This window comes from Amia ocellicauda, chromosome 21 (genome assembly GCF_036373705.1).
Source record: "Amia ocellicauda isolate fAmiCal2 chromosome 21, fAmiCal2.hap1, whole genome shotgun sequence".
In the NCBI taxonomy this organism is placed as follows: Eukaryota; Metazoa; Chordata; class Actinopteri; order Amiiformes; family Amiidae; genus Amia; species Amia ocellicauda.
In genome coordinates, this window is record NC_089870.1 from 11458705 (window position 1) to 11483467 (window position 24763).

Consider the following 24763-nt stretch of genomic DNA (forward strand, 5'->3'; position numbering starts at 1 on the left):
TTTTTTATTATGGTTCCTCTTAAGCCATATCAATTTAGCCTATTACCTTTACCAAAAAATACATATCAGAATTTCATTTTCAGCGAGTTATATTTTTGTACAATATGTAACCATTTAACAAAGTATGCATTCTATAAAATCAAGAGAGATTTCAGTACTGGTTTTCAATGTAAATCCATGCAGCTGCTCAACAATATAGAATATATGAAGTCTTTTGAAAGAAATGTTGGACTTGGCAAGGTTTTAATTCAAGGCCTTTGGTAAGGAATTCCAAATGGAAATAACCCTGTACTAAAAGGCTTTAGTGGAGGATTTAACACCCTATAAAATGTGAAACTGTAGTAATTCCTCCAGAAAAGCAAACCATTTCAGTTAGCATGCCACTTATTTTGTTTCTTCCTTCCAGCCATCACTAGCTATCCACAGGCTTCTTATCAGAGGCTATGAAGGTGCTGATAACCTATGCTCTCAAAACCTCTTGCTACCCATCAGCCCTCACACATTCCTCTCTTTTGTTTACTCTGGTATCCGTCACCTTTCACTCCGATTCCGTTTGTTCTGGATGGAAAAGTTTCAAGGGACACATTAGAAGGAACCAATAGAGCAGTTCTTAAGTTAGCTAATCTTAATGTGAATAGTATATTTGGTGGCTCCCACCGATCGGTCCATACAAACCAATTCTTTTTACATTTCGTTCAATTAGAAATAGTTATTTTATACTCACAACGGTTCTAAAAAGAGCCTCAAAATACACTTCAGATGACCCCTTCCATGCCACTGACCTCCACATGCTCTAGATCAGTTACGATATTGATCACAGAGGGGTTCAATTTGTAATAGTAGGTCACAAGGGAAAATAGCCTGGCTGCTGGCAGAATGCTGATTATAGCAGCATGTTACATAGCAGTTTTGAAGTACTATCATTTTAATACCTGAACCGATTCACATAAAGGTGTATGGGTTTTCAATCTGCAAAAGGGGAATGTGTTTTGTGCTGTTCTGCTTTTTAGTAATTAGTCTTATTTTTCAATACTGCACATAATTGATTTAAAAGAATAGCCTATTCAATGACAAAACAAAATACTAAAATAAAGATAATAAAGTGCAAGTACAATACAGTGGTGGTGTTTCAAGGTTCTACATTTCAAAATTTGGTGTATTGTTTGCAGACTGAGCCCCCACTTGAATTCAGACCTTCAGGCAAACCTCCGAGCACAGCTCCCCCAACAGAGCAACAAACCCACTGTACCGATAGACCAGTCCCTTGACGCAGGGGGTTTGTACACTCTACTAAGCGCAGAGATGAACTATGTCAACATAAGTTCATACACTATAGGATTTCCCCCAGAAAATTGTATAGACATGGCAGTCTGTTTCAGATGTGGATGGTGGGGTTGTGTAAGTTAGCTGTAGTGAATGACAGTGGGGGGCAGAGCAAAAGCAATGGTGCTTGTATTATTTATTAGTTATTACTTTTATCAACATTCACACATTTGTTTGGGCAGCCAGCACTGATTTTTGCCAAGGTCTGGCCTGAATATAGCTGCATAAAACCCTGATCTATCTGTCCCATTACAATGGTAAGCATTTTACATCAGGAAATGTGCTTCAGCTTTTTAAATTTTACATTTCATTGAGTGCAAAGTGCTCTGTGGCTACCCTGTGAAGGGTGCTATAATAAATAAAAAGTAATTGATTGATTGGTATGTCCCACCTCAGTTCAAGAAAAAGACAGTTCCCCCCAAAAACAGACAAATTCCAGTGCCACAACAAATAACTGTAGGTGCCAGTGTCATCAGTAGGCAACTTTCCATTAATTTAGCATCTAATTGCCTCTTACAAAAACAATGTTCAAAACCTACAATAAAAACATTTAAAAAAAAAAAGTCAGTGTTGCCAAGTACAGGTTTAATTCAAATCCACTGTGACATACACCAGTTTAAGATACAACAAGGTATTGAAAACTGGGGAAAACTGTTGATAAAGGTAATAAAACAGCTGTGAGTCAACAGCCTAATAAGGTGAAAGCAGTAGTATAGTTGGGGAAAAACAAGTATTAAAAAAAAATAAAATCTTTTGTGATAAATATTTTTGCAAGTGGACTCAAAATATACAGAAGTATATTTTAAGAAATATACAAATAGAGTATAACTTCTGCCCCTTTAAACTCCAGTGTCTTCTGGATTTAATATCAACCAAGCTTGAAGCTAATAAACCCCTTAAACTAAAGTAAAAAAAAACAAAAAAAACAGGGCAATATATTAATAGAAGTATTTTACGTATTCCAAATAATCTATTTTTCATACTTTATCTTAATGCTTCAGATGTGATCACATTCCCTGGTCTTCCACAGTGACACATTAACCTCACTTCACAATAGGGAAAAACACAAGGGGCCAACAAGCAGTGAGTCACCTGTGGATATAAAGCGCCTTACAGTGGTGTCACAACCTGAATTGTCATGTGTCCCAAGATATCAGATGCTGCAATGAAAGAGCTCACAGCTGCTCCCATTGCCCCCACACTCAGCTCCTCAACCCCCCTCCCAGTTCTGCGTCTCTCCCGAGCCCCTCCAGGGAGCAGCTGGGAAGCCTCCTCCAGGAGATTATCATTCCTCGGCAGCATTCGCCACAGCGCACTGCACGTCGCCATGGAAACAGCTTTGTCAGTGAACACGAGGTCCTGTGTGTAAAGAGAAAAAAAAAAAAGCTTCTGAAAGAGGCCTTACCCGAAACAGAGGCACTACAAACTTTTTCCTCTTCTTTTCCCCTTCCTGCGTGCTTTCTGCTGCTCTCCAGGAGTTCTCTTTTCACCTTAGCTTCTCGCTTTAGGTTTTCTTGATGTTTATTCCTCAACCTGTAACAGGAAACCAAAAGAAGCCGGTCACTTCAGCGCAGGGCAATGAGCTGGGCAGTGTTTCCGCTCAACAGAGTCAATACATGCCGCGCTCTTAGACAGCAGATGGCTCAAGCTGCATCGTAAGATGCTCTGATGATGCCAATGAAGCTTGAATCCAGAGCACCACTTAAGACTCTCTATCTGCCCTATTTGTGTCAATGTTACAGTTGTGATTAAGGGGGAAACAAATGTGCAGGAGGGGTTGGGGGAATGATACGCTGTCCAAATGATATCGCTGATCATCTCTCCTTACAGGTAAGAGGAGCAGAAAGGAATGCAACCGGAAACAAGATGGGGTTAACTTTGTCCAGCATCCCTTGCAGGGGCGAGAAAGTATTGGAATATTCTCGTTACAGGTGGATTGGTGTAGCTGGGGATATTTTTGAACATGAAACTTTGCCAGATTTTAAAATGTAATTTTAACTAGATTAAATATAATGTAATAAATCAATACAATTTGATATAAATATATTAATGGTATTGGGTCTATATGTTACAAGTTGTAGACAAACTTTATTTACATACTACAAACAATGTGATGATGTACACTCACACAAAAACATTAAAGTAATACTAGAAACAAACTGGTGAAGGGAAATTGTTCTTTTTTTTTAAATTAAGGCTAATAGTTTAAGTTTAAATAAAATTGTATCATACAAACACATAATTGTGACATATATGAAAAAAACAGATTATGCAGTCAAGGAAAGATGGACAGCAGCTCCCGTCTAAAAACAGTCCATGCTCAATGTTGATGCTCTGAGGAAGATCGCGTAAGCATCGGGATGTTCACTTTTTTCCAATAAATGGTTTTTTGTGACATCGGTGAATGTGGACTGTTTTTAGACAGGAGCTGCTGTCCATCTTTCCTTGACTGCATAATCTGTTTTATATAAACTCCCTGGGATAAGGCACCCCGCGTTTAAGGTATATTAAAACTATTGTAACGCCAGCAATTCTTGAAACTTATACACATATGTGTCAGGAAAATAGAGTTCACAGAAATAAGAAATTTGCATCGCACTAACATACATTCCACTTTCAGAATATGCAAGGCAGCTGCTAATCCAACAAAGTAATGATAACATCTATGCAAATTAAGGTAAAAAAATTAATAAAATGTAAGCATCTAACAAACATTACATTTAAAAGAATATGGAAATAAGCTACACAACATACCAATTTATGGGAACACACAAAATGGATTCATGCTGTACCTTAGATAAACATGTAAAGACCATGGGATGACCACTAACTTTGCAAAGAAGGAAAAAAAAAAAGGATGAAAAGGATGAAATAACAAGATGAGCCTTCTGGTACAGGGAATGCATCCACTCTCCATAACCTTTAATTGAGCTACTCGTTACCTTGACCCTGAGTACAGGATGCAATGTTGTAAAAGAGTTACAGTAATTATTATACAGTAGTACTCCAATGGGGGAAAACATACTATTAAAATTACAGCATCTTTATTTTTCAAAACTGAACATTTTCTATGATGCAAGTTCTATAATGTCATTTTCTCAATTATAAATACCTTTTGCAAAATAACTTGCATGATCATCAAGAATTTGGTCATCATTTAGAAATACACTGATCGTCCTAGCAATAGAACTACTGCATTTCTCCTTATTTGCAAAAAAGTATTTTGCATATATAGAGTGCATCCTCTTTATTGGACAAAGATGTTAGAACACTTGTACAGGTTGTACTCCATGCCCCTCCCAGTAACATTGTGAGCAAAAGCCACAATACAAAAGAGAAACTTATCAGTAGAGACAATCTGGTATCATTAACTTACTACTGGCTTAAATCAAGCAACAAGTAATGGCTACTCTTACAGAGTGGGAACATTAACCTAACACTGTACAGCAAAGTGTGAACAAGTGTCTGATGTTTGGCCATCACCCTTAATGTTTTCAGCCTGAGAAGGATTTATGGTTCCATGTTTATCTGGCAGAGACATTTCCAGAACTGTCGGTTCCCATTAGAACTGTATAATTGCCTAACTAAAGTAGAGGAGGAGTAGATCTCTATCTACTTTACATTAACCAGTTACAGAGTGTTTGTAACTTTCAGTGGGGAAGTACTTGACAATACAATAGATAGTACAACAGATGCCAAAGAAAAGGTCAGAATAACAGCCTGACACTAATTGGTTGACAAATGTTCAGGTGTGAACTGCATAGCATTAGAATTCTTGAATCACATTTCCAAAAGATCACAGGATTTCAGCTGAAATGCTGTAACATGAAAACATCTGACTGAATACTCAAATTGGATAAAGCACATTTCCAGCTAGAAATCAAAGAATGAATATTTCTGCAGGAACCAGTCAAAACTATGTACATTACAGTTATCCATGCCTAACCTTTAGCTAAATAGTATTTTCCATCATGTGTATAGAATGTTATTAGTAACCCTAGGATGACAACATCTAAATCAAAGAAAAAAATAAAAATAAGCAGGCCCTCATTTCATCAACATAACTGCAGAAAACTGCCCCATTAACTGGAGTTAAGATGCAGACTGATGCTTAGGCTCAAATTAAAAATTACAGTACTCCAAAATCTGAATTTAACAAGTAAAATTTAAAAACTGGCACTGAGTCTTACATTACCCATATTCATATCCAGTACAGTCTACAGCACACAAAAACAAAGATTGGCAAAGTGGCTTAACACCTCATTTTGAATGCAAACCAACGGCAAAACCAATACTGATTTTTATATTTCAGAAGGTTCTCCAGTATTATGTGAATCTTTATGGAGAAGGTTGTAGCGATTTTTGATAGTATATCAGCAGATAGGTTGGGCCTGTCACCTAAAAGTAACTTAAGTAAAGAATGCCCTGTTAAATTTGTCCTCGTTAAATACTGCGTCACCGGAACCTTTTTTAGCCACTACCACACTAATCTCAAACCTTGTCCCACCTTTTTAATAAAAGGTTCTAAATCTATTTTGCACCCAACAGATTTAATTAAACAATCCATAATTGAAGGAGTCTTCCCCACAGCATTTAAGAATACTTTGATACCCCCACCAGCCTGTCGGTGGGGTGCAATATTTCTTCAGCAGCATCTGTGAAATACGGAGTTCCTCAGGGTTCCTCAGGGTTCCCCCGGGTTCCCCCCAGGGGAGTATGCTGACGGTAAAAACTTACGAGACCGTGGGGGGGTTGTTTTAATCTTTTATAATTTTTTACTAGATTGTTTTTATGAATGTGTTTTGTAAGTGCTCCGATGGCTGGAGATAAGCGGCGCTATAGAAATTGAATAAATAAAATGCAGAGGGTGAATGTTACCCATTTCACAGTTCTTCAAGGTTCAAGCGAACTCTTCGAGATAAGCACTAAGGCCCCTCTCCTCCCCCCTGTTTTTATTTTATTTTTAAAGACAGCTTTCAGAATTCCCCTCAAACCTATTGGCAACCAATGTTAAACTTGACAACAATCTTGCCTGTACAACATACATGGAAACATTTAAAGAATTGTTCAAATAGTTCTTAGAGAAACTATTAAAAAATAATTAGAAAATTATTAGATTAAATTATTAGAAAATAAGTGAACTAAGTTTTGTTTGTATTTTCCAGGAAATAATGCATCTTAAATGGGTTTGTTGTAAAACCAATGACTGAGTGCACAAATGCAGTAATGGAAAAGGCCTTGTTAAGAAAATGGTTCAATTAGGGATTCAGTGAGCCTAAGCAATTAAGAGTTTATTTGGAACAAAATCCAGAAGACACATGGGTACTCCAGGACCAGAAATGAAAACCTGTGTTATTAGCCTGTCAGAGACTCAGAGATCTAGTCACTGGTTGCTGTACTTGCTGGGAAAAAACACATACTAATTGAGGGAGAGCAAGCCAGCAATGTTGTCGGGTTATGGGAAATTGAGCAAACCCACATTGTCCCGTCCCAACTAATTCAGGCCATCCATCTCCCTTCAACTGCTTTTGAGGTTGCATTACACAAGAATGTGGAGATCTAGAAATCAGGCGCATTAACTGGAGTTTGCAGAGTCATCACATAAGGGACATAGAATGGGGAAAAAAGAGGGAAGCGTGTTGACTTGCCTTGCTCATATTTTATTACAGTAAGGATTATGAATTTACAATTCAAAGCTACACCAGTAACATTATGTCATCAAATGCAGCTGGCATAAATGTAACAGTAAAATAAAATGCACCACAGCACATCATTTTACATAAATAAGTCAATAGGAGGAAATCCACTAATAAAAACACCCACTGTATCTTTTCCTATTATTTTGTCCAGGTCTCTGCTAAATGACTGATAGTTATGAAAAATTATGAAAACAGAAAATGAAAAAGCATGTGCATTCACTTGGCAGAATACAGTATACCAGATGTTCATTAGCAGTAACACATTTGTGTCCTCAATCTCTTTGTACAGTAATGTGCAGTAGTCATTAATTGTGGATAGCCATTTCTCAATGTAAAAGGTTGTTTCCCCACTATAAAGTACACCACAAAAAGTCTGAAGTCCTTCAATGGGTCTGTTGTGTAAGCTTTAATTACAGCAATAATGAAAACATAATGGCTATTAAGATTGGCTAAATACCTGTGGTATTTACCAACATGGCCATAAAGATTTTATTTAAAGCAAAATAGAGAAACATTGCAGAAAACAAACCAACAAAAATAATCAGAACTGCTACTGCAGACCATGATTTGTTTTTAAATGTTATCAATGGATAAGAAACATTATAGGAGACCATTCTATGACTAAAGTACAGTAAAAAAATACCAGTGTTGTCAATTTGCAAGATGTCCTCATTTACCAAAAACAGAATACACCAAAGCCATACAGAAAATGCAACACACAAGTAGTTTTTGCAATTATAATATTCCAATACTAAAAAGTGTTGCTATTGCTGTAAAAAGGAAGGAAACAAAATCGTTTATGTATTTAGCCTATATTTTATTGTACAAGTTCCTTTCTTCACTGAAAAATGCTGTACTTTTTGTATAGAAGCTCCGTCTACCATTTACACAGTACAGGAAATATATGCTGCAAAATACAAGTAGCACTATTTTATTAGTTACCTTTGCTTTCCTATGTCCTGAAAGCATAAAATTATATAGCCAAAATATTGCACAGCTGACTTGTATTGGACAGGGTTCAGGGTATCAAATTATTAGCAGTAGGGTGCTGAAAATTACATTAATAAAATACAGATTTTGTGTGTTTAGACAGGAAGAATAATTCTTGCATTGCACTAAGTTCAAAAGACCAGTTAATTATCTATGAAATAGCAGACAACTGAAAATGTGGTTGAAATACCTAGTGTTACCTATGCCTATGACTGCTAACTGCTTATAAGAAGCACTTTGAACTCACAATTGTGCATCTAGGGCAGAACAGCAGTTTACACAAAAAATAAGCAAAATAAGTGTTCATTTCAACACTGGACACTCAACTGCCAATTCCCTGAAATTTATAATGTATCAGAATCAAATTGCCTTAAGATGCTTTCATTTCCTTGCAAAGATTTATGATTCTGCCTTCCCACGCTGCTCCTTTGGGTAACTGATCTTTAATTTAATTATTTTTTAATATTGCAATTTGACACACATTCATATTTGTGTCTTTGTTTAGTTTATTCTCATTTGATTATTAGAAAGAACAGAGGGGCAGTAAAACAAATAATCTAAAAGTCTCCTCACATATCCCAGAAGTCCTCATTCCACTTAAACCCATTCAACTATGATGGTAGTAATGATCCTTAATATTGAGGCAGCCTGTTAACAGCATTCCTGAGCATCAGAGCAAACCAGTACAAGAGGGTTATTGTCTCCATTCAACAATATCAGGGGACAGGCAGTTCCTGTCAGAGGCATGGATTCCAGGCACCCTGGATAAAAACACTCCATTATAAAAGCAGAACAACAAAACACAGCATGCAGTTAGTTGGTTTCAACCATTTTGTAGATCTGACATGCAAATATAGCAATCAGTATTCTTTTTAAATAGTGCTCTATACCACAGGTTACTGAGTCAAGGAATAATAAAGATAATAAGGACCCCCGATAACATCAACCTTGAATCTCTTTAAAATCAACTAGGATTTGAGATCTTGTGTGTGTGTGTGTGTGTGTGTGTGTGTGTGTGTGTGTGTGTAAAAAGACAATGTATCTTTGGGGGAAAAAATAAAAAAATAAACTGAAAAAGCTGTTCAAAGTGTCTTCTCATCTTCAGTCATATAAACATCTTATCAAAAACTAATGCCCACAGCACTCATTAAGGTGTCTGAGATTACAAAATTAATTACTGGGGAAGAAACCCATTTAAGCTCATTCTGAAACTCTAAGAGGATAGAGAAGAGGACTTCACTTACTCAAAGCAGACACCTGCAATAAGCATGCTACATCTTCTATCAGTACCAGCCTTCTCTATATAAATACACATTCTTGGAGAATTAACATTTCTCCATTGTCTTTCCTAAATCTGTCCCAATCCCTACAGTACCAGTTACTGGGTACTGTTTTTTTGTTTGGGTTCAAACTGCAAGCGGTCCTTCCTATAAATCAGCATTAGACTGATGCATGCTGAACAAAAGGCACAGACCGCTTACTCGCTCTGACTCAGAGTCCAGACTGTCTTTCGTTCCTACAACTAAAATAGCCATGACCAGGCCACCCAATGTATCCTCATACATTGCTGTAGCTAGCTGGTAACCAGCCTGAGAAGTGGTTACACTATTCTGCTGAGCCACTGCAGAGTAATAAAGCAATTTCTAACTTTTTCCTTCATAATAGGAAAATGCACACAACACATCCATAAACGGAACATTTTGAAAGTCAACTTCACAGAGTTTCCTATAATCAAAATATCTTGTAAAGGTATTATACAAATCAATCATGTACATATTCTTCCGCAGTACAAAAATGTTCCAACTGTAATAATCTTTTACAATGACAACCTTGAAAGAATAAATAAGTTTCTAAGCATAACTGCAGATAAAATAAGGTTATTAGAATACAAATTAACTTAAGAAGTGAAAGAGCACCAGGAACTTGGCAGATTACAACTTAAATTGTAATAAATATGGTAAGTTTATGATGATTACTCTCAAGAACAATATGGTTGTAAATGCCTAGCCATATTACAAAGACTCGCCACTGGTCTGAAACTTACAGAACTGCAGTTAACTGTAGCTGTAGGTTTGCTCAGTCAAGTATCAACAGCCATGAATATGAGACATTCAAAGGGATGGGTTTTGTAGGCCACTGTGAAAACCTGAGCTTTCTGAACACAAATGGATTTCATACGCTGAGTTCACTGTTTAAGGTCATCAACCAGTTTCCTCCTATTGTTCGTCCTTGTATAAATTAAACAAAACTGAAGCAACCAACTTCCATAGTAACAGGACCATGTAAACAAATATCCATAAGCTGTCGGCACAGGTGTGGCTCCCATGATTGCACAAGTTTATATTTTAAAATTAGGAACACTGCCGGGTGTACAGCAGAGCAGCTTAACCATTACAGCTAATTGCCTGTGCTGTTCCCATGTTTTGAATCTGCGTGCCACTGCTCTGTCAGTGTTTACATACTGAGTGAGTCACCCTGGCAGATCAAGATAATTCATCCAGGCTTCTCACACCAACACTTAGTTTCAGTCAACCTCAATACTTTCAGTAAAATGAAAATGCTTACTCGAGATATAAATATGCACTACAAGCCAGATGAATAGTACACTCATAGGAAAGGTTACATTCTTACCATAATTATCATGATCTGGTCTAGACCAGAATGAAACTGGATTTTGCATCTTGACTGAGTTTTGGCTCTTTTGGTTGCAATCAAATCAATGGATATTAGTATTTGTGACATTCAAATGAAGGATACATGCAAGACAATTGTACAATGTGTGTGAAGCAAACAAAATAAGAATGGACATTCAATGTAAAGCATTATTACACCTTGCTCTATTGCTGATGGCTACTTGTGACTAATAAGAGGTTTAACATTCAAAGGACCTGTTATGAATCTGAAAATACTCCCAGTTTCCATGATTTCTTTTCTCCCTTGCAGGCATTTTTTTATTGTTGTTGGCAGAGAATAATAATAATTAAAAAAAGAGAGAAAGAAAAAAAGGAATTTTTTGCCAATATGAATTAATTTCAGCTACCTGTACCGTAATTCTTGTAATAATTCAAGGACTAAGGAAATACTCAACACATCAAGCTTCAGATAATCCTGTAAAGTGCAACTGATCAGAAACCCACCTTAAGTGTACCTTACAGGTGCATGGGGGTATAGACTTGCCAAGACAACAATCCAGTTCCTTCTTTAGAGAGTGCAGTCTCACAAAATAAAGGATCATACAGAAATCAGATGCTGCCTCAACCTAGATAACACAGATTCAGTCCAGCATTATCGGTCCCTGGGGAGCTCCTCCCGATTACTGCAGCACAACGCAGGAAATTAGCAGACTTCTGTTAAGGTCTTCTTAGCTAATCAAATCTGGCAACGGGCTGCATTTACTGTACACAGGCCACAAGACCATCTGTTACTTGAGGCTTAAGACCTCAGGCCTCCGAGCTCAATGATACTGCAGAAAAAACAAGGGCCTGCACAACACCCTGCTGACAGGTTGGGCCCAGCTGTCTAGGCTGCTGCACTTGTTGCCACTAGTTTGCTTGCGTTGTGATGAATAGGTTATTGTGGAGGTGGCAGGGCTGCAGCAGTCACTGATCAAATATAACTGTTGGCATTGAACATCATGCTCACCCTTTGATTGAATACATTCTCTTTCAGATACCCCTTCAACTGTATAACTTGCTTTAACCAATTTGAACTGAAACTATTTCAATAAGGAATTCACAATAAAATTCCCCTACAATTCTAGCAAAGCTGTTTTTTCCAGTATAGAATGTACTTGGAAGAGCAAGTACAAAATATACTTAACCAAACCACAAGCACCAATGTGTAATTCTGCAAGCTCATAACTATATTTACAGTTGTTTGTTTTAAATAAGATTTGCCTTGGACAAAGGCATCAGCCACATAAAAGAAATTCATAAATGCAAAGCAAAGATGATTGAAGATTCAAAACTTTAAACAAAGTGAACATAACATGCCAAATTCTTATACTAAAAAGGCATGCACAGCATTTAATATGAATTTTAACTCCTGCTGAAACTCTGTAATAGTAATTATATTTCAATTTTTTAACACCATGCTATAACTAGGGCCCGATGAAAAAGGTTTTATTATTTTGAATTTTCTGATTTATTTTGTCCCGACTTTGGATTTTTTGGTTTTAAAAAGCTGTAGGCCTACTTGTTTCTATAACCATAACTGATTGATATATTAACAGTAATGATTAATCACTGTGGGGGGGGGGGGGGGGTAGGTTAGAGAATCAGAGCAGCGGAGTAGAGAGAACTAGACCAGAGTGAGTTGATATAGGTTTATGAGTACTTTCTTTTCTACATTCAAGCATTGGTTTGGCCAGGCGGCACATTGTTTTATATAGCTGTGGGGAACACTGAAACATTAGGTTATCATGTTAAGGTATGGGCAGATGCACTTCATTTCCCAAAAGAATGTGCAGGATTTAAAATGTCCCCTTTAAAACCAATCATAGCTTACAACGTTTTCATAACACAACTAACAGCATCATCGTTGCCAAGTTCGCAGCTAGGATTGACAATGCACTGACCTAATACTACGCAACTGCACGGACTTCTGCAAATACCAGGTAAACAGCCGACAAATCTTAACTGCATGCATAGTGGCTGAAAGGTGCTAAAAATAGTTTTTTCATGCGATACCTTCATCTGAGGCTTGACCCTTGCAAAAAAGGAACATTGAAATGCATTCTTTTTATCGGCTAACTATGAATGCTTTTACTGAGCTTCCTCATAACAATCATGACATACCTGCTTGACAACATGAAGCTCTCTTTCATTTTGAAGATTTAAGTTAATGGTTGTTGTATTAAAACCACTGTGCTACCTAATGTCATTTCTAGAAACAGTGACAACAAAACAATGTTGTAAAAGATTTCAGTTTATCCCAACTCCCACAGGATGGTGCACAACTGGACTGGGTGTTGAGGGGAGTGTTGTGCCCTTTAAAAATGAATTTGCATAAAAAGAGTGAAATTGTTTCTCAGATTATTTTATGTTTTCTAACTTTTCATGAAGTGCATTAATGTTCAAATCAGCATTTAATCCAGGGCACCTGTCCCATTTTCAGTGAATTATCTGCCATGTAATTAGGTAGGAAAGAGTTGCAACTGTGCATTACTTATGACAAATTGCTTTCTATTGAGAAGTCAAAACATTATGACACACTGATTTACTATAGTCTCCTACATACAAGAACTCTGTATGTGTCTCAACATATCAGAAGAATCTGGTATTTCAGGCTCTTCAGAGACTGAGCACAAAATGTCCCAAAGTTTTAATCGACCCTGTTTACTCAGCTTACAGAAGTGTTTTTAAATATAAAGTTTTGCTTAATAATCTACAGCTGCAATAGAAAATACAAATGTCTGGTTTGAGACATTGGAATAGGTGTCTGTCAGGTTGTTCACAGCTGTAGCATCAACATTTCCATAAAAAACGTCTTTGAAAGAACTCTTTGAAGAAGCAGGTGCTGCTGTCAACTCTGGCGTTTTCAATCTCAGTGAGCAAAAGTGGCTCACAAGTGTCTTTTATTCACAGTTTCCACAAAACACCTGTGCCAGTGACGTTCTTTAAGGTCATTAAGTGTCGGCTGTCTGTACAGTTACCAAGCTGCATTTTCTTCTACTAGTCTAATAAATTCTCCCACGATTCTCGAATGTTGCCACTTTCTAAAACATTAAAGTTTGCGGACAGTTAAATGTGGGGCCACTTATTATTATTTAACATATTGAAAAATATATCATTTTATATGGTTAAAACTTTGTCACAAACAAATTGAGATGTGTAATTACGGCTATCCCATGCCACTCCCTATGGAAATGTACCAGGATCCCTATGCAGCCCAATGTCTAGGTTCTTAGGATGTCATTATATCATAAACCTCTCAATCCTCCCCCTTTACTAACTCTATAACACATCTTATCTTCTTATGGTCACATTTCTGTAGCAGATAACGTCCTTCTGTGCATAAAAGCCAGGTGTCATTTTTTCTTTGTTACTTTTCTAAAAGCACTTAAGTTGTAAGTCGCCCTGGATAAGGGTGTCTGCCAAGAAATAAAAACAACAACAATAACAATAATAATAATAATAATAATAATAATTATTATTATTATTATTATTATTGTTGTTGTTGTTTTTATTAATAATAATAAAAAGCTTAACAAAATTAACTTGGTTCCCTTCCAGTTGTCCCCTGAATGCTGTAGTATTGTTTGCAAGCTTCCCTGGCTTATTTAGTTGAACCAAATGCTTTGTACTTTTTAATACCATATTCATGCAAGGTTTGTATGGTCAGTTGAGAAAGTAATGGAGATTCAATAAAACCTACTGAAAAGGAGTCAAGGGTTAACATCATCTGTCCATTTTCAGGATTATGTAAATTAGTAAATTTGGTTGCAATAGATAATTTAGAATTGGCAATCAGATAACAACTAGGTACTAACATGGGAGAAGTATGCTGCTTAGACTTACATGCCCTCTAAAATGTACACTAAGACATCTAATTTTCACTGCAAATAGCAGGGCTGTAACATAATATACATATGAACGTTTAAAGGTGGCAGTATCTCTCTAGAAATAGGGAGTGGCTTTTGATGAAGACTAGATGTGTCACTTATAGCAGTGAACACAGGTTGCCAAACAGACAGAAAGGAGCGTCTTACTACCATTTCATGTTTGCATGGCTGGGGGGTGACTATACAATGGCACTGAAGGTCAGGATTGTATGGGAAAGTAGATGCTCAAATTAATGACCAAATCCACAGCTGAAATAGAAAAACACCTCACACAAACCTGCCCTGTATGATATTGCCAAGCTACCAGGATGTGCATTCTTTAAACTCTTGTCACACACACAGCTCAACCAGCTATCCTGCATAGGCCAAACAAATGGCAAAGCCTCTACACCAAAAGGTCAGTCTCCTGACGTGGTGGCTATACAATTTTCCAGGGTAGTGTATAGAATGAGCCCTGTTTCACTGTTACTTTGAAAATCACTAAGCTAATACCTTTTAAAATTCTGATCAAATAAGAAAGCTAAATCTGAAATCAATAACTAAACGGATTCGAGTGAAAGTTAAATACATTATTGATCCAAAGCAAGACTGTTGTAAAGACTGTTGCAAAACTGTTGTAAAAAACACCACCTAGCAGACCTGCACTAGCCTGTTCAAAACGCAAAGGTGTGATTCAACCATCAGCAGCTGTAAACAACAATGTTGCAACAGACATGTTTAACCACAGGTATTTCCTCTAATAAAGCTAACTGGTCTATTAAAACAACTGAGTAAATAAACTGTGCACCACATTAAAGATTTTATTAATTAGAATGTCTCGCCAGGAGGGACTGTGCTAAGTTCAGAAGTCAGATTCACAAAGGTGTACTGGTTAGCAAGTGTGGCTGGAATTGTAATCGTTCAAATCACTGTATCCAATTTTGACTGCCTTGCTGCCTATGTGAAACAAATGCAAAAGCAAACCAATGCTAATATTCAGCCAGAAATTAATATTGTAAATGGTCTCCATATGTAGAATGTGCAGTTAGCAGTTTGAATCATGGCGTGGGTCTATCTCAGGCACACCTTCAGGTGATTCAGATAACCCCAACAGAGCAACCTGTTAATGCCAAAAGACCTAACTCTGACCAGGGTGGTTTGAATGCCCTGCCAAATCCTGAAGGAATTACCTCATCATAACAATCTCCTCTTTAAATACTATGACCTCAGTTTCACATATGATGGCTTTAAAAAAAAAAAAACACTCTGGAGAGTGCACCATATTAAGGATTCCGTGAGCAGAACATAAGATCAGGATAATTTCACCGGTAGCAGTTTTCAGATCCAACATCATCACTTTTAGAAGTCTACAGCATGTTAACACAACATCACAGTAATTATGTAGTACTTAATGGATGAGCTTGACAACACAAGAAAAGGAACAAAACGGGCAGGACTAGTAAAGGCCCACCTGTTGTATCTGAGCTCTGCCTATCTGAATTAATTATCTATTTACTCTATGGTTACAGCAGATAATGATATCAAGTAGAATTTGCTGTGAATTCTGAACAACGTTCATTAAGGCAGAATCAAGGAAAAAACACAATATTCTGTTAAAAAATGCATGATATTCTGTTCTAAGAACAGCACACAGACACCTTACAAAAGGGATATTAAACTGAACAGTTGGTCAGGTTCAGAAGCAATCCTGTAAGGGCCAATGAAATGGGTTTTCAATTCCATTATAAAACACTGATGTACTAAACAATAGCAGCCACTGATGAAATATCCTCGAGATACTAGAAATCACTTTTTTCAAACAACATCAACAAAAACCACAGTTCAAGGAGAAAGTCACTGAAGAGCAAAAGCAGATCTTGCCGTTTATCAGCCGACACATCACACATGACATTCCACACACTCCAGACCTCTCCTCAGAATTCCAATTCAGCACTTACAGAAATACCGCCGTGTACCAGGCACCGAAGCATACTAAAATCTCGGCAAAAACAAGTATGATGAAAAACTGACCCTGAAAGGGCAGGAAGCGGTGGAGAAAACACTGAGGGCAAAAGTAAAACTGAGACATGCAGTCATGACTTAATGATTACATGTTGTATGAAAAGATAGACAATTCACCTACTAGCCTAAGTATTATGAATACATAATCTCTGCTGTGGGATGTGATATCAATATAGTAATTTGCCGAAGTTGCTCTACATTTTAAGACAAGGGAAAATAGATGATATACATGCAATTCATGCATTTTTAGTTTTTCTGCATTATTGACCACTGCCATGGTCACCGATGTACTAACAGATGCGTCTACGATGCTCTCCTCTGAAAAAAATCTTTTAAGATTTACAATTTGTTCTTTATTTTTATAATCAAATGAAAACTCAACTGATAAAATCAATTTGTAGGGTATAACTTTAAACTTATTGCCAATTCTTGTAAATACATTTTTTAATATAAAATGACTATACTATAGACCTAGATCTCTGTGCAGTGTTAGTAGTTTACATATTTTCATTTGAGAGAAAACACATATTGCTCTTGCATTCAACGGTTAAATAATCTTATATAAACTAATAACACTTTACAAGTTTCTCAAACTCCATGTCCCAAAATGTCCGAGACCATTTGCATTAGGGCACACTAAATCACTATCTACAGAACTGTTGGTTTTACTGCTTGAAAGGTTGAATACTGAAAAAATAAGCTCCCGTTTAACTTTCAGATTTGCACAACATCAGGTAATGACATACGCACAAGCTCTGGACAGGTACTTTTCCACTAAGACTCACGGCACTCCTTGCTGAAGGATCTCAGGCCTGCTCAGCAACCCTTCCCCAGAGGAGCGGTGATGGCTTAACCCCCTTTCAGACATGTTAGGTACTTTCCAAGTTTGTGTCACACAGAGCACAGGGTTTGTGGGAACCAGAAAATGTGTGTCCTAATGTAAGTGTGCTACTGCTAAGGTGTGATGGATTGTATAAGTGTTACACTAATGTCTATTTTTTTATAATTAAATATGAATATACGTAGTACTGGTTGCAATCCTCATCAACTAATCATTAGTGAAAGCATTGAGCATAATTAATACATGCAATGTAGAAGTCATGTGACCATTTGATTTATTCATGTAGTTCACTAGAACAATTCCTCTGGATGAGTACATACATCGATATTCCTGTGTATTTCTTAAGTAATAGAATTATACAAATCAAGTACATTTGTTGTAAATTGTAATGCAACATATGACCAGTAAATAGAATCATAACACATGCATATTGGAATAATATATGTGTTGCCAGGTGAAGCACAAAGAAAAAGGAATAAAATTGTGCCTAAATTGAGGTGTAGGGCTAATCTGTGTACCTTCAAGCACATTGATGAACCACTTTTGGTAATTTATAAATTATTGTTGGGGGGGGGAAAGTTAATTTTATCTGCATGAACACCAGTTTATCAGATAATCAATATCCCCCATTAGTTTCAGTGCTTTAGATATCCAAGAAGCTTAACCAAGATATCCATAGTCTGGTGCTCACTCCTGCTCCACAAGAGCTGCATCCTTGCAGGTTTAAAACTCTTTATTAGCTAAAGACTCAGAAACGCAAACCTAGACCAATTCAATAATTGATTAGGAGCTCAGGTGGAACAGAAAACCGAAGTCCCTGTGTCTCTCGGGGAGCAGAAAGGAGTATGACTGATCTGGTTATACACACACTATAGAATCTACAGCAGATTCTGGTAGGATTACAAGAGCTCAGACAAGAGGGAGGATATTATGAGCCAAGGATCGTTTATTAGGGACAGAAAAGCCAGAGAAACTAAGGTCCTCTAACACTGGAAGATAAATTTTTCAAGTTTGACACAGCCCTGCGCTTTAGGGTCAGTCTAATTGCTCCCAAGGGTGATTTGAGGGCACATCCACTCAATGCCTGGCAAAGAGAAGGTTAATCAGAAAAAGCTGATTAGAAAAACCCTGAACTCCGAATACCTTTTAAATTGTAAAACATCACAGGTGGATCATCCTTAATTAGGAACAACAACTAAAAGGAAACTGACCAGAGCACTTTCTTCTCAGTCATTTCTCCCATTTAAACAGAAACTCTGCCACAGAATACAGTCTGTGCTTGAAAACTTTTTTTTTTTTACAAAACATTGTTTGTGGGCATTATACACAAAGACATTTAAAGATTTTCCATGTGAGTAATATTTTTGTTATGATAAGTAAACTGTAAAATTGATACAACTCTTAAGCAGTTTTATTGCAAGACAACCAGATGTAGCCTACTTATACACATGTACCAGATTAGTTTATTGGCTCCGTTAAATAGGTTCCGTACTACTGCATTATGCTTGAATATTTTAAACTTAAAATGTATACAGAAAGACTTGGTGAAAACCCCTAAAGCCACAAACAATTTATTACTTTCAAAGTGCAATACGATATTTATGACTTCATCATATGAGCATTGTGGAGATCTTTACAGTTTCCAGTCGTTTTAACAAGCCACTCACGCAGGTTCATTTACATATAAACTAAGGTGTTTTGCAGTAATAGTGAGAATTCTTAAGTTTTATAATTTAATTTTGGCAACGTGAACAACAAAAATGGAAAGAGTATTAGTTTGGAAAATCTTTTTTATTTTTATTGAATTGTCCCATTTTTGTCTGGGTTTAGATCAACCTTAAGGTCACTTTTCCCCCTTTACAAATTCATAATGATTTACTGCTCCGTCACCAAATGATCTTAGTTCTAGTGAATTGTCACCTTTACAAGTCAAGATGTGCCGAGTACAACCATAGCATACAACATTAAAATGTTCACACAAAGTTGTTGATATGTGCTTCAACAATCAAATTCCACTTTACTCAAGGACTAAGCAGAGGGCTTCCAAACCTAAAAGCATTATACAATAAATACATATTTTTGTTACAACTGTTAAATAGCCTTGGTGTCTTGGATAACCCCCTACCTTTCACACCTAAACAATACTACTTCAAACTTCAAAGATGTCAGTTTGCATTCAATTAAAGGGTCTGTATTTGAGGCTATGCTGTACTGAGCAATGTGCTCCACAATAACACCCACAATAAAACAAACTATACAGTGAAAATCCTTTAAAAACATAGTTCAGACTTGGTTACAAACTACAAAAAGGGTGTCGTGAGCCACAAAATTGATCTGATTAATCTGTGGTATGAAAGGCATGTCATATACACACAGATGAAAGTTAGAGACTTTCTCTAGAAACTGAATGTATTCAGAATCCTAAAAGGTAGTTGCAAAGCCAACTCATTATGCAACAAATTCAATCTCAGTAAATCTTTGTATCTGAGAACACAAAAGACGGTTTTCTATTAATAGCATCTGGAAAAAATTAAAGCTATTTAATTCTTATACGGTCATTTAGATTTTCTTAACATATGGAAATTATATAAAATCAGATTGCAAACAGGCAGCTAAAGCAGTGGCTGTACCTATAGCCACAGACAGCGGGTCAGGTACCAACAAACAGGTATCACCAAGAATGACTTTGATCTGAAAACTAGTCATAAATCAGACTTCTTTGACAACTTTATTTCAAAGACAACATCATTGAGTGAGGGCAGAACTTACACTACAATGTTATTGCCATCAATTCATTTTTTTTTTTTTTTAGTATAGCACCCTTCACAAAAAATTGTCACAGAACGCTTTACACGTTAAGAGAACAAAAATTAATTCACAAGGTTTGTGTATCTATTCATTAAAACCCCAAATTCTTCATTCCGATATACAAAAGAGAAAAAGGGTAAATTGCTCAGTCTTATAAATACTGTGTATGCAAGAACTGGCATTTGCAGCCATTACACTGTACTGTAGTATGTCACCTGTACTGATTTAACAGCTGTATATTTGCATTTGTTCTAATATACGTCTAACTGATAAATAAAATGTAACAACCCCTAAACATTTTTAATCTAATTTTTTATGAACTTATTCTTGAAATAAGTATTTATTTGTCACAGACCAGCAGGAAGTACAGAAAAAAAAAAAAACATTGCATGGGAGTAAGTTTTCTTGAGAGAAACGTATATCACACAGCTGAAAAAAAATCCCCACAATACATTTAAATACAAATAGTGGGAAGACTTTTACAGTGCAATATTTTTGCATCGGGGTTTCACATTCTTGTTCAAAATCTGCACTATTGTAATAAAGCAATCTAAGGGATTAAAATATGTTAGACAATTTTTTTAAAATATTTATTTAGTTTCAGTTTGAATTAATCAATTTAAACTTTATCATGTAAGTGTAATAACACCCTCTCAATGCCCCCCATTTAGGAAATCAAGGAAATCTTATTTTAAGATTTTAAAGTAAAAAATAAAGCTAGTGTAACCTGCTACACAAACTAAGTTATTTTGCACAGCTACAATAATAATAATTATACAATTAAATGATTAATTAAGTAAGCAAGCCACTACAAATACACATTTGGATTAAAACAAGTCTCTTAAATCTTGGAGGGAATACTATTATTGTATACTGTATACAGTATATTGTAACTATATTGTTCATAGACAATACAAATAAAACTGAAAGAGAAAGCTTACAGAATTAATATCTTATTCACATAACAGGGTACAGCAACATAAAGCCCTAGGTCATTTGATTTTTTTTTTTTTTTTTAATGTAAAGTACTTAGTCAAAGGACGTTATGTGAAAAGGTTATCGTTTGTACTTCATTAATTTTGTCAGAGTTATGTCCTTGAACTCCATAACAGAATCTCTGATAATATTAAAGGCATTTAAGGTGAATGTTGGAACAATCTGACGCGTGTATTATTCAAGAAATTATTCATAACAGCAGTCTGCTTATATCACACAATAATGAGAAGGGAAAGCAGGTTAGTCGTATCATTAACTGCAGCGAAAATATCTATAGACATGTGGCAATGGGGTGACGTCAGCGGACAAATCCCTATGAACATGTATAACCTGTGGCTGGATAACATTGTACAGCTGCCTCTGTATCAGCACTGATAAGCCTTGACCGAAACCTTTTCGCCTTTACTTTAAATTGACACATACACAATTTAAGACGTTGCAAATAGTGCATGTCGTTTTATAACTAAATATGAATACGATGAAGAAGACTAGACTTTCAGAGACTGAGCATTGAATCGAAAATTACGAAATGTAGTATAATCAAAGTAACTAAATGAGGTTTATCAAATTAACTAACTGTATAGTGACTTGATGTTCCAATACTGGCTACTGATTCGCTATTTAGAGACTTTGCTGCTAGCAAACTTTATATAAAATCACCACCATAAAGCACGATTTCCTTCCCTGTGCAAAATGTCCTTTAAACAAGTCTGCTCAATGATGGCATAGGTGACAATGAATGTGTTTTAATTTAATTCAAGCTCATAACCTCAAGCTCCCACAATCACAACCAAGTACCATTTCTATTTGGACATTTGAGTTAGAAATCGACATGAATCGGAGGAACAGTCCACAGCAGATCAGTCCTATAAGCCACAATAAAGTGTAAAAGCACTGCCAAGTATCCAAGCACACAGGCAGTCAATCCCACGGGAAACGGCGCTTTGCGGGATCATCGCAGGTACCCAAACTCAGTCCAGCACCCTAACTAACAACCCCCTAAACCCGATCAAACAAGGCGACGTTGTGCCCAAAAGGACAAAAGTCCAGATTGTCTTGATTTGCAATGAATGACTGAACAGGTTGGCGATGTTGCTCCCAACAGAGCCGCGGCGGAGTAGGAAGTAAACAAAGAGCGCACATTGAGGGTCGCAAGTCAGGGCGCTGTACCGGACCGGACCGGACCGGACCGGACCCGGCAGCATTCAACCCCCCTCAACACTGTGGCACTTCATTTCAGCCCAGCAATGCCCACCCCGGAGTGACCAGCCCCCGGGCCTGCGGACCCAGCTTTCATCCAAACTTCCAGCGCCGTCCCTTCCTGCTCGGGAACTGAAACCTGTTGAAAACACTACGAGGAATCCCAAACGCCACACACAACGCTTACCTCGGCGGTGTCCGGCAAGAAATGTCTCCCCCCCCCCCCTGCTTTTGGGATATCAATTCCAGGCGTCCTGTTGTGGAAATGGCTTATAAAATCCTACGAGATCACGAAAATAAACCCCCTTTCCTGCGCGAATGCAGGAGCACTGTGCCCGCTTCTCCCAGCAACTGTGCAGGGCTCGACTCCTGAAACGGCGCTTCTGATTGGCCGGATCCACATTTAAGATCCCGAGTCTCAGTGTTACATTGTCAAATCAGAGCAGGCTTTACTTATGGCATGCAGGGAGAGGGATTGTGTCCGAGGGGACAAAGGTGAAGCCAGGAATGTTATCGTAGTTGTCAGAGCGGTATAAGAGAGAGAGGAGAGGAATTTTAATTAAATTGAATTGCTAAAGTTAATTGATAAAAACTTGAGCTTTATGCATTTTTAACAGCTAAATACTTAGGATTTCTTTTCAATATAGGGTAGACTTTGTAGCAACATAGCTGATGCAGAACATTTGCAGGGATTAACACATTAAAACAACAACAAATGTACTTTATAACATATGCAATTCCCAATAGAAATAGTAAAGGAAAAGCACCTCCCCTCCAAAACAAAAGCAAAACAACTTACATAAACAAAACATTTCACTTTTTATCTGTGTAATTATGCATTCTTTATTTATTTTGTGTTTATGGTTTTAAATTGTAGTTGCTTGATCATACCTTTCAATATTAAATGATCATACCATCCAGTTTTACTGTGACCTGTTTTGACATTGTAATGTTTCCAGCATGAGAAGAGCACTCTAAAATGAATGAAAACCTTTGTTGGTCTCTTTGTCTCTGGATTAACACATTTCCTGGATCAAAAATACTTGGCCAGCATTCAAATGAGCAGCTGAAATTAGAAATTTTGATTTCATTGAACAGTTTTAAACGGTGGGGTTCTCAGACCAGGACCACACTGCATGCTGGTATACAATGGAACTGCTCTTTTATTCTGGTAACGCTTTTATTAAGCCATTACACAACCGTATTGCTGTTTCCCGGGATGCAGCCTGAGGGGAAGCTAGGAAGGAAGGCTGTATCTGACACCTTCTGGCACAGCAAGGGTGGGACAGACGAAGGTCAGCACAGTAGGGAATAGGGAACACAGAACAACAAGACAGACCCTCCTTTACACCCAGGGGTGTCCAGCAGGGGGGTACCCGTTATGCATATACTGGCAGTTTTCAGAAGAAGAAGGCACTCAGAGACTTTATAAACATATTCGAATAGATGGTTTATTCCTGGTCATACACAGAGTACTGTCGGCCGTAGTCTATGCCAAAACAAAGACATCAAACATAACTTGTTGTTCTTATAGTCGTATACTTAGGAAGGTCCTGTTTCTACTCTGACTCCCTAATAGACAGGGCATATTTAACTCTCCCCTGAACCCACCCCTGTCTCCCCTGGTACGGGCCAACTGCAAGCGTGTACTGCCCCAGGATCAATTGTGCCCACTCCAACCCCCTTTGGCTCCTTGCCCCCTAAACCCTATTTCTGGTGTCCTTAGCTCTTTGCCTCCCTTTCCCTCAGGTTTATGTGCACCACTGGACTGTTTACCAGGACAGCAGTCTGAGGGAAAATGGCAAAACAGCAGCCATCTGGAGCAAGGCACCATAACGCAATGCATTTCACCTGTCTGCATGGCAAAGATCCATCACTCACAAGGATTGAGTTTATCAGGTCAGTCTTGCTGAAAGCTTTGGGCTTCACCCTATCTGAATTGAACTGTTTGGTGAGGCTGCCTGGAACAAAGGAGGTGAGTTTAGGAACCCCTAAAGTGAAGGACCACTCCTTTGGACCACCCCTTGCATGGCCAGTATACATTTTCAATGAAACATTTAAAAATGCATGCACTTGTAGTGGTTTTATACATTCTAAGATACACCAATGAAGAAATAACAAGTTTATTACAAAAAAATAAAGGTTAACCTGGAGCTCTCCTTGCACATGAAGTGGAGAAAAGAACTGAGGATGTGAGTTGAAGAAGCCTTTTAATATCTTCAGATAGACAATAGGTTACAGTCTTATCTATCAGAAGTGACTACATCTCATTAAAATACAGTTGTACAAAATACATTTACCACATGCATAATAATTAGTAAAGGCCTGAGTTTATTACTGTTG

The 24763-nt window shown here is 37.3% G+C and overlaps 1 protein-coding gene across 1 annotated transcript in view; it reads right to left on the minus strand.

The window, feature by feature from the left end:
* Positions 1–22785, minus strand: part of pals1a (protein associated with LIN7 1, MAGUK p55 family member a) — a 53998-nt gene extending 31213 nt beyond the window's left edge. Inside the window, exons 1-2 of the mRNA XM_066694740.1 lie at positions 22608–22785; positions 2729–2856 (exon numbers count right to left, since the gene is read on the minus strand). The gene's annotated coding sequence lies outside the window, so the exon portion shown is untranslated. The remainder of the gene's footprint in view (positions 1–2728; positions 2857–22607) is intronic.
* Between the last annotated feature and the right edge of the window lie 1978 nt (positions 22786–24763).